Genomic DNA, 14,060 nt, shown 5'->3' with positions numbered 1-14,060 from the left:
GTGGTGGTAGTTGTGGCGGTGGCATGGCGGTAGTGATGGTAGTGGTAGTGGTAGTGATGGTGGTGGTGGTGGTAGCGGTAACGGTAGCAATGGTGGTAGTGGTAGTGATAGTGATAGTGGTGACGGTGGCAAAATAGTGGCAGTTGTGGTGGTGGTAGCGGTGGTAGTGGTGGTGATGAGTTTATGATAGTGTATATTGATACGTATATTTAATGTTTATAAATTCAATTAAAATTAAGTAAGTTTTATATGACTTGAATTTCTTTATAAGTTTTAACCTACATTTTAAGATGTACTTAAATTTTTAAGCGATATCAATTATGATTATCAAATGGGCTTAATTGATGGTGGTGATGGCAATGGTAGTGGTAGTGGTGGTGGTGGCAGTTGTGGCGGTAGTGGTAATAGTGGTGGCAGCGATGGTGGTGGCATGGTGGCGGTAGTAATAGTGGTGGTGTCAGTGACAAGATGGTGGTGGTTGTGGTTGTGGTGGTGGTGGTGGTGGTGGTAAACATGTGAGAGTTATATAATATCTTTACTATTATTAAAAGTGAACTCACTTGGTGTTCATGAGCTTCTTTTCCTCCTTCTACCAAGTGACATTTTCTTATTGCGCCAAGTGTCAAATTCTACATCCGAAAGGAAAAAAAATAAAAAAAAATAGTTATTATACGAAGGGCACAAGACTTGAACCTAAATTTATTCACATAACTTACTAAACAACACTTTCATCACTTAAATAACATAAAAAATATGTTATCAATTTAAAATTAAAATTTATATTTTAAGCACACCCATCGGGTGGGCTCACACCCCCAGTGTGTATATATATATATATATGTTCATATGTTGAAAATTGAGACTAAGGTAAGAAAATAGAACTTTGAAATCCAAAAAAGGTAGCAGAGAAATTGAAGAGAAAAAGAGGAATAAATAGAAGACTGTGTTATTGTGAAAGATAGAGTTTTGTGATCTCATTTTATGCAAAACCCTAGTTTATCTTCTTAATCGTTCACAATCTACGCTTTGTTTTAACCTAATGCAATCATAATTTGATGTATATGTGGGGACAAAATGTGCATTGGTAGAAAATGGAGATGATTTTCCTCTCTTATCCTTATTTCATAATCACATTCTTGTCAAAGGACTAGATTTTGTTAAAGATTAAAACAAATGAGTAACAAAAAGGGGATATTGACACTTATGTAGAGATCAAAGTGGAATTTGATAAAAAAATGCAAGGAGTTAATTGTGACGATTTCATGTATAGGGACTAAAGATTTGACTAGAAGTGCAGGGAGTTAACTATTATGATTTCATATGTAAGGACCAAAGTGATACTTGGTACAAAATACAGAGGGGCAAAATGTCATTTACCATAAAGAAATTAGGAAAATGCACTAAAGGATTTTATTGATATAAAATTTCCTTAAATTGGGTTTCCTTAAATTGGGTTTCTATACTAACTTGGGGATTTAATCTACAAACATTATATGATATTGGCCTTGATTTCAACCTAAGGCTACCAATTGAATATCTCTGTTTACTAGTAACTTTCACTCAAACTTTGTACATAGGCCTAAGCGGGTGCTAGTTAGCTACTAGTCCACCACAAACTCTCAATTTTCTTGAGTCTCTCCAAAGCCTATCTATCCTCTAATTCAACACCATATACAAAATTTGTAACTCAATGGTACATGAAAACTTAGAATTGACCCCCCTCAAATGTTTAGCCAAATTGCCAATTGGTCGACGCCATGTTGTACCTAGTAATAGTCCTTCCATCACTGGTAGTGACTTGAAATGAGAGAGACTGACCATTGAGCAAGGAGTAACTCTGCCAGTTTTGGCCCCAATTCCTAGACATGGGTTGCCACTCAGTGTTGGAACCCTTTGATTGACACTGATTGGACGTCCCTTGCACCGCCAACATTGCTGACCAAGGCCAGGTTGAAGTAAAAGAGGCCATTGATTGTAAATCTTATTCCTTCTTTCTTGACACAAGATACCCTGTCAAGGCCCTCACACAACCATTTTTGTTAGTCAATTTAAAGGAATGGGAAGATACTAACATAAGACTCAATCAATGGTATCACACCCAATATAAGAGCACAAACTCTCTGGTCTTTAGTCTCTAGTCAAATTTAATAGCTCTAACCAAGCAAATTACTTTGACTAAATTTTTGGTTAATTTGTTTGACTTTTGAGGATGTTCAAGGTAACCAAAAAAAAAAAAAAAAAATAGTTGTCAAAATGAAATCGTAGAAAGTTGTATAAAACACAAATAACAAATTTGTGTGAGGGCAATTAAAGAGTTACCCTTACCTTTGGAAAGATACAGGAACAATTCCAGATCTATATTAGGCAATTTGCAAGAAAGTAGGCTTTGCCAGATCAAAGTGCTGGAGGAGAGGGTTGCACCACCCACCATTGTCATTAAATTGAAAAGGGTTAGGTGGGCAGAAGTTTGTAGCAGTCACAGTGATGGTCCCAGGAAGGCACCATTATGGGTCATCATTGCATTTGATCTCATAGCATGCCCCACAACTCAAGCCATTGTTGAACAGAGTAGTGATTAGTGCTGCAGTGTTAGTATCATAGCCTTGGCTATACAAGTTGCCATATCCACAAGCAAATCCTGTGACACCAAATTCATCATGTATAAGAAAAAGTAAATTTTTTATGTGAAAGTTATATAAAACTCTAAAAGTCATTTTGGTACTACAAAATTTAGGATACGTAAAATGTGATGTTGTGTGTCGAAGCAATGCAATTTTGATGTGCTAAATAAGTAATGTTATAAGTAGAAAAAAAAAATAAAAATTCGTAGAACTGTGCTCAGAATTCAATGCTAGCATCATTGCATATATTCTAGTGGAGTGCAGGTCCATTTAGAATGAATGTAATCATTTATGTTTGCATTGTTTTTCCATACTGCATGGACAGTTTGTTTTGACATACCCATTTTTCCGGATGCATCGCCCCACCATAGAAAGTGGCATGAGCATCTTGTTACCCTCCACAGTGTAGACGTCCCCGAATGCCCCAGGAGGGATGAGGTTCCGTTCTGTTCGTATTGGGGTCACTACAGCTCAGACTCTCAAATTGTCATGGTTCTAAATCTGAACCAAAGAGTCCAAATTCGGTAAATTGTTTTGAGAAAACCAATTTTTGAAAGAAGTGCCAAACATGGACTGCTTTTCCAGATACAGAGTCGCCACCAAAATGTTTTATTTGGAAAAACTTAGGAAACCCTGACTCGTTTGCCTAAGGCCACGTGTCCGTCATCACCAAAGTTGCCTCGGCTCGGGAACTTGGGTACGATTGGGGAAGGTCACTTCGTGAGCACCCCCGCTCGCCCGATCAAAGATCGGCCTCTACTAACCATGATATCTATTTTTGAAAACATTATGCGTTCTTATTCCGGTTATTAGCCTAGATTTACTATGTGATGCGCACAACATACAAGTATAGACTGGATCGCCTGAATTGGAACAAAACGTTTCATGTTTGTTTATTTGAAAATGGTTTGATGGTGCTACCCGCAAGTAGGCTAAGACGTGGATTTGCCACCCTCGGGTGGGCTTAGAAAAACATGATTTTGCCACTATCTAGTGGGCTTAAAACTCACAGTGAATGAATTGTTCCAATTCAAATAACCCAACCTTCACCCACAGGCATTCAAGCAGTTATATCACATAAGCATATAGTCTCATGATAAGCATGCTATTCATGGCAGTCACTCACACGCATGCAAGGATGCTAAAGCATAAAACTTACCGAGTACTCCAAGCCAAAACAGAAGCTAGGTTAGAAATCCATGCATGATCCTAACTATACGAAAATGCCTAATGCAACACATGCAAGATGCAACTAAGATAGGCTCGGCTACTCTAAACATGGCATATGAAATGCTACAGCTAACATGTATTCAATTTGAAATTGAAAATACAATGCAGTTAGTATAATGTGCCGAGCCCGGTGCATGCAAAACAGATGAATGAATGCAAACATGCTATCATATTGTATGCTAATTGAAACATGCCCTAATCTAACCATCATAAGCTGGTAAATAAAAGGGAGAAAGACGTGGGGTTGGAAGACATACATCACACGCACGCACACTTATTACAACATTCCCCTCGCGCAGAGGGTCTGAATAAATAATATACAGTCCCAAATGAATAATTACAGTCCAAATATGTACAAAATCCTAATTAATTAACAAATTAAATTAGGAAAGCAATAAATTGGCATGCAAGCCAGGGACTGCCTCAACTCTGCTCCGGATGATGAATGATGCATGCTTGAATTTGCCTTGCGCGGAAATCCCTTGCGATGCCCCGGTTTGCCTCTGTTTGCAATTGTTCTCGGGATGCGTGCCAAGCTCCGGAAGGCTGCCGATTTCTGATTTGTTGCAACAGAGAGCAACATAGGGGCATGGCAAAGTATTTTTACATATGTATGCATGACTACTCTTCGGGGAGTGTAGTCCTCGATCCTCGTGCCACCAATCACGCATCTCGATGCATGATGGCCGAGGAGTCGATTTGCACGACTCAATATGAAATGAATGCACATATGGACACAACAAGGCCTAAACGCCATCATGGATTATCCGGAGTGTTGGTGATTGGGAATTGAGACACGTTCCGTTACTCAAAGTACGAAACGTCCCTCGTTTCCCGTGCTCGGGCTAACTCCTATCCCAAACACAATGCAATATGTATGACATGCATGAATGCAACTAATATACAACCTAGCATGCATGATGCTATGAAATGGCATACACGATGCACGAGGTAACATGGCATACACAATGCGTTAACATGCAACCTAGCATACGCAATGCTATGAAATGAAATGGCATACACAATGCGCAATGGACTTACACCAATATGAGTGGACCTCAGCCACACTCACATCAGTAGCCGTGAGATGAAAATGAGACACTCGAAATGCGTACACACATGCACGCAAACCGAGGACCAAACCTAAGGCATAGAATGCAACTCTAACAAGGCATGGCAAGGCATGAAATATGGCATACAAGCATGTAATTCCAGCACTGAAATGTGATACAAAACAGCCCCGAATCATGGAAACATGGCACCCGATGCATGAGATGAAACCCGAAACTCAAAACTAGGCATACGCAATGACCTATAGCTATACAAAGCATGCATTATTTAATCATGAAGCATGAAGACAGATGAAATACAGTCCCAAAACATGCATATTTCCAGTTTATAACAAGCCTCAAAAATGAACACAAATAGGGCTAATCTAACATGCAAAAATGGCCCTAAAGTAGAGATTAAACACAAAGGGACAGCAGCTGGGCCCGAATGGCAAAGATCCCTTCAACAAAGTTTAAGAGGGGATCAAAAAAAGGCACTTTACAGTTTACATCAAGCCACAAAAATAATCAAAAACAAGGCCAAACTATCATGCAAGAAAAGGCCTAAAAGAGGGGTAAAGAGACAAGTGGCAGTTTCTGTTCTCAAACAGAGGAGAGCCCTTCAACAATGTTGAAGAGGGGCTCAAAAAAATATATTTCAAAGTTTATGGAAAAGTCCAAAACAGCTCACAAATAGGCCTAAAATACTATGCAAAAATTGGCCTAAAAGAGAGATAAAGAGACAAGTGATAGCAGGAGGCCTCAAACAGAGGAGAGCCCTTCAACAATGTTGAAGAGGGGCTCAAAAAAGTTATTTTAAAGTTTATGGAAAAGTCCAAAACAGCTCACAAATAGGCCTAAAATACTATGCAAAAATTGGCCTAAAAGAGAGATAAAGAAGTAAGTGATAGCTGCTGGCCTCAAACAGAGAAAGACCCTTAATCAAACATGAAAAGGGGCTCAAAATATGACTATTTATAGTTTGGGTCGGAGTTCAAAAATTCAATCAAGTGTGGATTAGATACAAAGCAAAATAAGGCACAAAAGAGGGAAAATGGGACTTACCTTTGTAGACCAATGGACCAGCAGCTCTTGGACCAAGTTTGGGAGCTCTTCACCTCTGGAAAGCAGCCTCAAGTTGCTGGAATGGAGGATGGAGGCCTTATGCTATGGGTTGATGTAGAAATGGTGTAGGAGCAAGGTGGTTTTGAGGGTTGGAATAGAGAGAGAGAGAGAGATTGAATGCAAGAGCTCAAGACCAATTTTTCTAACCCTGAAAAATGGAGCTGGGGGCTGGTTTTATAGAGGAGAGGAGGGGAGAAAAAGGGGGGAAAACCAATTCAAATTTCCCCCCAAAAGGGCACCCCCCCCGGATACAGGGTCTGGGGAGAAACAAAATACACAACTGGAAGGAACCAGGTGAGAGGATTCTGGCCAACCAGGTTCAAAAGGTCCAGGGGGCCGGCCGGCCACCTCCCCTGGTCGGCCAAATAGGGGTCAAAAGGGTCAATCACAATTACTGGTCGGCTTACCCAGAAAGGTGGCCTCCCAAATGAGCACAACACAACTATGTGGTTGAAACCCAGAAAAAGTGAACCAGGAGAGAGAAAAGACCATTTTTTAGAGGGGGTCAAAAGGGTCAGGAACAATTACTGGTCTGGCCACCAACTATTGGTGGCCTCCCAGGTGTGTACAACACAAATATGGGGTTTAGGGTTCAAGGAAGTGGCCCCGGGGTGGTCAACATTGGCTTTTTAGTGAGAAAAACGGGCGTCGGAGAGCGATGAAGAAATAAAGCTGGCTTTTCTGAACAATTGCTGGCCTCCCACCCTTTTACAAGCTTCCTAACAATGAAAATAAGGTCTCCACCAAAATTGAACAAAAACGGATACAAAACGGAGGTTCGGGGAACCGAAACGCGCGGCCCGGGGCCCCGAAAATGGGCTGTTAAGCACCGGAGGTGGCGTTCGACCATGAAGTTGGTCTCTCGGGCCACAGTGTTCCTCAAAAGGGAGGAAATAAGGTGTATACCAAAAACCGGAGCAAATGGAGGTGGTTAGCTGGTCCCGAACCGAGGCCCATGGCCGTCGGCTCCGAAAAACCGGAAACCGGGCTCCAAACGGGAAAAATGGCCTACGACCACAAAATGTAGCCTATGGCCATTGAGAGATGATCTACGAGACCTCTCCCTCCCTTCGGGAAGAGAAAACAGAGAAAACAGAGCCTGGTTCGCAAACCGAGGCAAGGCATGAAAGAGTCTGGAAGTCCGGAGGCAAGGCTTGCAGCCGGGACTCTGAAACTTCTAAACGAGCGCAATATGCAATATCACCGAGCGCTCAACCAGTGACATCTGAGTCTTAAGGTCGATCAAAAATGGGGTGTCTACACATAGTCACCATATGTGCTGCAGAGGTATAAATTAAAAAAAAAGAAAAGAACAAGAGAAATAGTGGAGAATGCTCGAATAGCCATAGAGAAAGGGTGAGAGAGAGAGAGAGAGAGAGAGAGATGCTAGAAAAGAGAGAGAAGATTGTGTGGTAATAACTTCTTAGTACAAAGAGAGAGAATGGGGGGTTTACTTAAATAGGGAAATGGAGCCCAAGTCGAGGAGGGGGTTAGATAGATAGGGGCATTGTTGTATGGTAGAAAGTGACAACTTAGTTGTTACAATAGTAGAGAAAGGAAATAATATGTATTATATTTAATTAATTAATCATATACAATAACTAGAAAGCCTGTATATATAGGCTGAGAAAGAGTATTCTATAAGAAACCTAACTATGAGAAAGAGTATCTTATAAGAAACTTAACTATGGCAATACAAATATATCTAGGAAATCAATACCCAATATATTTAGAAATTTATGCCATAATACATTAACATTTCCCCTCAAACTCAAGGTGGATCACCGAGCAAAAAGTATAGCTCGGCCTTGTAATGTAATCCCAGTCACGCTAGTGCAGACGGAATGTGGTCCAAGCGTATTTGGGCCTAGCTGGGTTGGGCCGAGCCAAGGTGAAGCTTGCTCGGCCGAAGTCTAGACCAGAGTTGGCCGAGAAGATCCTCTGCCAGCTTGTCTTCTCTTGTTCGCTCTTTTTAGCTCGGTGATCGTGATCTGCCGCAGACCGGCCTAATTTGTCTGGAGCACAGTCGCACCGGAGTGCTACTGAGCTCAGTTGTGATGGAGCTCGGCGAGTGGCACTGTTGAGCTCGATAAGTAGCTCGGTCGAAAGAGGCTGAGATGATTGTCTACCGATCTGGGTCTTATGTTCGCGCTTCCAGCCCGGCTGGAAAGGTCTTCGGTTTATCAGCTCGACCAGTTTTAGCTCGGCTATGCCAGAATGCAACCGAGCTCGGTTGTCTTTGAGCTCGGCGAGCGGAGCACTCTAGCTTGTTGTGCAACACGGCCGTTGGTAGCCGAGATGATGCAACCCGGTTGCCGAGATCCTGGTAGTGTGGGCTGGCAGTTTGATTAGGTGATGATCAACTAGATTTGTGCTGGCAGATGGGATAGCAGCACCATGTGTCGAGAGACTAATGGGAGTAGATTTGGGACGCAGAAGGTATATAAGCGAGTCTGCGCCCCCCATGCCTAGACGGATGAACATTTGGTGAGATAAACACTTACACTCAACTCTTTCCTCTCTAGCTATCCCTGTGTATGTCTGCTAACTTGATCGTTGGAGGGGTTTTCCGGCCACACACTGCCGGGTAGCTTACCGCCGTTATGTTCGCAAGTCGATCGGACAGATAGGAGCTTGGAAAAAAGGAGTACGGGCTTGCCTGAATATTTGTTCCCCGTACAATTGGCGCCATCTGTGGGAACTTGACAGACAAAACCTTGTCTTCCAGGCTCATTTGATCGCCGTCCATGGCGAACAACGATGAGATTCCGTTGTCTGCCATCGACGGAGTTACCCCGGAGTCAGGCAGACGGAGAGAAGGACATCCTGCCATCTCTCCTATGGCGGACCTGGAGACTTCTCCAGGAGGACATTCAAGAGACGCTCAGGATAAGCGCGGAAGAAGCTTTGGTCATTCACAGAGTCCAGACAGTCACCGGCGGCGGAGAGAATCGCACGCCAGACGATTAGAACACAAGCTAAGGGACCAAGACGCCGTCATCCGACGAATGACGGCGGAGATAGAGGATCTTAAGCGGCATGTCAAAGGGAAATGTGTAGTTGGAGTGGGAGACCATAGTGAGCGCACCCAACCCCGCCGTTCAGGCAGTCAGAGCCAGCGGCGTACTCCGTCCATCTCAATCACCAGAAGTTACAAGGTTGGAGATTCCGACACGCACGTAGAGAAGTCCAGCGCGCAAGACAGCACCTATCAACCCTCACGTCCGGCGACGACGTCGAGGTATTCTTATTCCGCTCGCTTAGAGGATTTGCGGGTAGTCTTAGAGGAACGGGCTCACCGGCGGGAGGCTCAGAGGGTGCCAGAGTTCCAGCGGCTATCCTATGGGGTTCACGCCAGTGAAGAGGCCGGAATGCCTCCACCTCGCCTAGCTGCGCCTCTCTTTTTAGACACAGACTTGGCGAGGCTGAGCGCCAGTCCTTTCTCCCTGGAGATAGAAACAACACCGCTTCTGGCGGGCTTCCACCAGCCAAAGTTCACGCTCTACGACGAAAAAACCGATCCGTATATGCATGTAAGCCACTTCTGACAGGTCATGGCCAGACATAGGCGAAATGACGCTCTTATGTGCCTTATCTTCCCATCAAGTTTGGGCAAGTTGGGCTTGAAGTGGTTCGAGAGGTTGCCGAAGGGAAGCATCGAAAGGTGGCAACGGTTGGCGGAAGCCTTTGTGACACGTTTCAAGACCAACACCAAAATGCCAAAGGAGGTGGACCACCTTCTTAGTGTCAAAATGGAGTTGAGCGACACACTCAAGGCATACAACTCCGGATACTGGGAAACCTTCAACGAGATTTTAGATTGCCCGATCAACCTGGCAATCACCCAATATAAGTGCGGTCTCTCGGTCGGACATAGGCTACTGGACTCGCTTACCATGAACCAGCCGACATCCATGGGCCAACTAATGCAGCACATCAATGAGCACATCTGAGTCGAAGACGATGCAGCCGCAGCTACCGTGACGGCAAGTCCGGTAGTAGAGAATAAGAGAGTAGTGCGAAAGGTTCATATAGTCGGACAAGATGATGGCCATGCAAACCACCCTGGAAGAGATATAGGGAGTTCGGTTTTTAGAAGACGTCTATAAGAAGGCTGAGGAAAAGGGGCATAAAACTCGCAGAATGTGAATGGCCGATCCATTTTCAGAACATCGAACTCTGCTAATCTAAAGTTTTGTTCTTAGTTCTATTTTTGTAACCCTTTTTGCCATTGGCGCAATGAAACAAGCAGACCATTTTCTTGAGAATTGTTGTATTTTTGCCTTGCCAAGTGGATTTAGTGCGGTCCAAGGGGCAACTAACAATCATTTTGACGGAAAGATCAAAATTCCTTGCAGGGCAGATTTTGCTCGGCAAGAGGTTTGTTGATGGTTTTGATCAACTTTGTAATGCAAGAGGTTTGTTGATGGTTTTGATCAACTTTGGAATTCCTTGCCGGTCGGATTTTTCTTGGCAAGAGGTTTGTTGATGGTTTTGATAAAACTTTGGAATTCCTTATCGATCGGAATTTGCTCGGCAAGAGGTTTGTTAAGGATTTTATCAACTCTGGAATTCCTTGTCGGATGAATTTTACTTGGCAAGAGGTTTGTTGATGGTTTTAATCAACTTTAGAATTCCTTGCCGAGCTGATCTTGCTTGCCAAGAAGAAAGTCGCGGAGCGGACCTTGCTCGCTGACCTTGGAGTTCCTTACTGAGCTGATTTTGATCGCCAAGAGACAAGTCGCAGAGCGAACCTTGCTCGCCGACCTTGGAGTTCCTTGCCGAGTTGATCTTGCTCACCAAGAAGGAAGTAGCGGAGCGGACCTTGCTCGTCTTCTTTGGAGTTCCTTGCCGAGCTGATCTTGCTCGTCAAGAAGCAAGTCGCGGAGCAGACCTTGCTCGCCGACCTTGGAGTTCCTTGCCGAGCTGATCTTGCTCGCCAAGAAGGAAGTTGCGGAGCGGACCTTGCTCACTTTCTTTGGAGTTCCTTGCCGAGCTGATCTTGCTCGCCAAGAGACAAGTCGCGGAGTGGACCATGCTCGCCAACCTTGGAGTTCCTTGCCGAGCCGATCTTGCTCGCCAAGAAGGAAGTTGCGGAGCGGACCTTGCTCTCCTTCTTTGGAGTTCCTTACCGAGTTGATCTTGCTCGCCAAGAAGGAAGTTGCGGAGCGGACCTTGCTTGCCTTCTTTGGAGTTCCTTGCCGAGCTGATCTTGCTCGCCAAGAAGCAAGTCGCCGAGCGGACCTTGCTCGCTGGCCTTGGAGTTCCTTGCTGAGCTGATCTTGCTCGCCAAGAAGAAAGTCGCGGAGCGGACCTTGCTCACCTTCTTTGGAGTTCCTTGCCGAGCTGATCTTGCTCGCCAAGAAGCAAGTCGCCGAGCGGACCTTGCTCGCCAACCTTGGAGTTCCTTGCCGAGCTGATCTTTCTCGCCAAGAAGGAAGTTGCGGAGCGGACCTTGCTTGCCTTCTTTGGAGTTCCTTGCCGAGCTGATCTTGCTCGCCAAGAAGCAAGTCACCGAGCGGACTTTGCTCGCCGACCTTGGAGTTCCTTACCGAGCTGATCTTGCTCGCCAAGAAGGAAGTTGCGGAGCGGACCTTGCTCGTATTCTTTGGAGTTCCTTGCCGAGCTGATCTTGCTCCCAAGAAGCAAGTCGCCGAGCGGACCTTGCTCGCTGACCTTGGAGTTCCTTGCCGAGCTGACCTTGCTCGCCAAGAAGAAAGTCGCCGAGCGGACCTTGCTCACCGAGCATGGAGTTCCTTGCCGAGCTGATCTTGCTCGCCAAGAAGGAAGTAGCGGAGCGGACCTTGCTCGCCTTCTTTGGAGTTCCTTGCCGAGCTGATCTTGCTCACCAAGAAGCAAGTCGCCGAGCGAACCTTGCTCACTGACCTTGGAGTTCCTTGCCGAGCTGATCTTGCTCGCCAAGAAGAAAGTCGCCGAGCTGACCTTGCTCGCCGTCCTTGGAGTTCCTTGCCGAGCTGATCTTGCTCGCCAAGAAGGAAGTAGCGGAGCGGACCTTGCTCGTCTTCTTTGGAGTTCCTTGCTGAGTTGATCTTGCTCGTCAAGAAGCAAGTCGCGGAGCGGACCTTGCTCGCCGACCTTGGAGTTCCTTGCCGAGCTGATCTTGCTCGCCAAAAAGAAAGTTGCGGAGAGGACCTTGCTCAGTTTCTTTGGAGTTCCTTGCCGAGCTGATCTTGCTCGCCAAGAAGCAAGTCGCCGAGCGGACCTTGCTCGCCGACCTTGGAGTTCCTTGCCAAGATGATCTTGCTCGCCAAGAAGAAAGTCGCCGAGCTGACCTTGCTCGCCGACCTTGGAGTTCCTTGCCAAGCTGATCTTGCTCGCTAAGAGACAAGTTGCGGAGCGGACCTTGCTCGCTTACCTTGGATTTCTTTGCCGAGCTGATCTTGCTCGCCAGGAAGGAAGTTGCGGAGTGGACCTTGCTCGCCTTCTTTGGAGTTTCTTGCCGATCTGGTCTTGCTCGCCAAGAAGCAAGTCGCCGAGCGGATCTTGCTCGCCGACCGTGGAGTTCCTTGCCGAGCTGATCTTGCTCGCCAAGAAGCACGTCGCCGAGCGGACCTTGCTCGCCGACCTTGGAGTTCCTTGCCGAGCTGATCTTGCTCGCCAAGAAGGAAGTTGCGGAGCGGACCTTGCTCGCTTTCTTTGGAGTTCCTTGTCGAGCTGATCTTGCTCGCCAAGAAAGAAGTTGCGGAGCGGACCTTGCTTGCCTTTTTTGGAGTTCCTTGCTGAGCTGATCTTGCTCGCCAAGAGACAAGTCGCAGAGCTGACCTTGCTCACCTACCTTGGAGTTCCTTGCCGAGCTGATCTTGCTCGCCAAGAAGGAAGTTACGGAGCGGACCTTGCTCGCCTTCTTTGGAGTTCCTTGCCAAGCTGATCTTGCTCGCCAAGAAGCAAGTCGCGGAGCGAACCTTGCTCGCCTTGGAGTTTCTAAACCGAGCAAAGTGGATCACCGAGCAAAAAGTATAGCCCGGCCTTGTAATGTAATCCCAGTCACGCTACCGCAGACAGAATTAAGGACAATTGAGAGGGGGATTTTCGAAATCTCGACTTGGGCCGCGGTTCTGGCCGGGCTGAATGTGGTCCAAGCGTATTTGGGCCTAGCTGGGTTGGGCCGAGCCGAGGTGAAGCTTGCTCGGCCGAAGTCCAGACCAGAGTTGGCCGAGAAGATCCTCTGCCAGCTTGTTTTCTCTTTTTCGCTCTTTTTAGCTCAGTGATCGTGATCTGCCGCAGATCAGCCTAACTTGTCTGGAGCACAGTCGCACCGAAGTGCTGTTGAGCTTGGTTGTGATGGAGCTCGGCGAGTGGTACTGTTGAGCTCGATAAGTAGCTCGGTCGAAAGAGGCTGAGATGATTGTCTGCCGATCCGGGTCTTATGTTTGCTCTTCCAGCCCGGCTGGAAAGGTCTTCGGTTTATCAGCTCGACCAGTTTCAGCTCGGCTATGCCGGAATGCAACCGAGCTCGATCGTCGTTGAGCTCGGCGAGCGGAGCACTCTAGCTTGTTGTGCAACACGGCCGTTGGTAGCCGAGATAATGCAGCCCGGTTGTCGAGATCCCGGTAGTGTGGGCTGGCAGTTTGGTTAGGTGATGATCAGCTAGATTTGTGCTGGCAGATAGGATAACAGCACTACGTGTCGAGAGACTAATGGGAGTAGATTTGGGGCACAGAAGGTATGTAAGCGAGTTTGCGCCCCCCATGCCTAGACGGATGAACATTTGGTGAGATAAACACTTATACTCAACTCTCTCCTCTTTAGCTATCCCTGTGTGTGTCTGCTAACTTGATCGTCAGAGGGGTTTTCTGGCCACACACCGCCAGGTAGCTCACCGCCGTAATGTTTGCAGGTTGATCGGACAGACAGGAGCTTGGAAGAAAGGAGTACGGGCTTGCTTGAATATTTGCTCCCCGTACAAGTATCTTATAAGAAACTTAACAATGGCAATACAAATATATCTAGGAAATCCATACCCAATATATCTAGAAATTTATACCATAATACATTAACATTTCCCCTCAAACTC

The 14,060-nt window shown here is 45.9% G+C and overlaps 1 pseudogene; it reads right to left on the bottom strand.

The window, feature by feature from the left end:
• Nucleotides 1-1,728: 1,728 nt before the first annotated feature.
• LOC114269445 (expansin-A8-like) lies at nucleotides 1,729-7,372 on the bottom strand (annotated as a pseudogene).
• Between the last annotated feature and the right edge of the window lie 6,688 nt (nucleotides 7,373-14,060).

Source organism: Camellia sinensis, chromosome 8, assembly GCF_055761805.1.
Source record: "Camellia sinensis isolate YWXY chromosome 8, ASM5576180v1, whole genome shotgun sequence".
Classification (NCBI taxonomy): Eukaryota; Viridiplantae; Streptophyta; class Magnoliopsida; order Ericales; family Theaceae; genus Camellia; species Camellia sinensis.
The sequence above is the reverse complement of the archived record's forward strand: the minus strand, read 5'-3'. Positions and strand labels throughout refer to the sequence as shown.